Raw genomic sequence first — 371 nt, forward strand, 5'->3', positions numbered from 1 at the left:
GTGACAGACCCCTCCCGCATCCCGCCGCTGCGCTGGCCGTCGCCCTCGCCCTGCGGCCGGTCCCCGTTCCGGCCAAGCGCGGACGGCGTGTCCGGGAGGGGAGCCCCAGCTGGGTCCACGACGAGCCCTTGCGCGCTTACGGGCCGGCTTGGCTGCGCGTCCCCCGCCTCCCCCACCTCCGCCCGCGGCCAGGGTGGCCCCTCTCCTTCCCCATCCCGGCCCTGCTCGCACCTCGCGGCCGCTCCCCGCAGCCCGAAGCGGACCCTTACTTCTCCTGGGCCCGCAAGGACCTTTCCATCCTCCCAGCGACGCTGATGTGACTTTCAGTCCCCTCCGCCTCCCCCGCCCCCGTTATCCTGGGCCGGGAACGT

Source organism: Hipposideros armiger, unplaced genomic scaffold (genome assembly GCF_001890085.2).
Source record: "Hipposideros armiger isolate ML-2016 unplaced genomic scaffold, ASM189008v1 scaffold_282, whole genome shotgun sequence".
Lineage (NCBI taxonomy): Eukaryota > Metazoa > Chordata > Mammalia > Chiroptera > Hipposideridae > Hipposideros > Hipposideros armiger.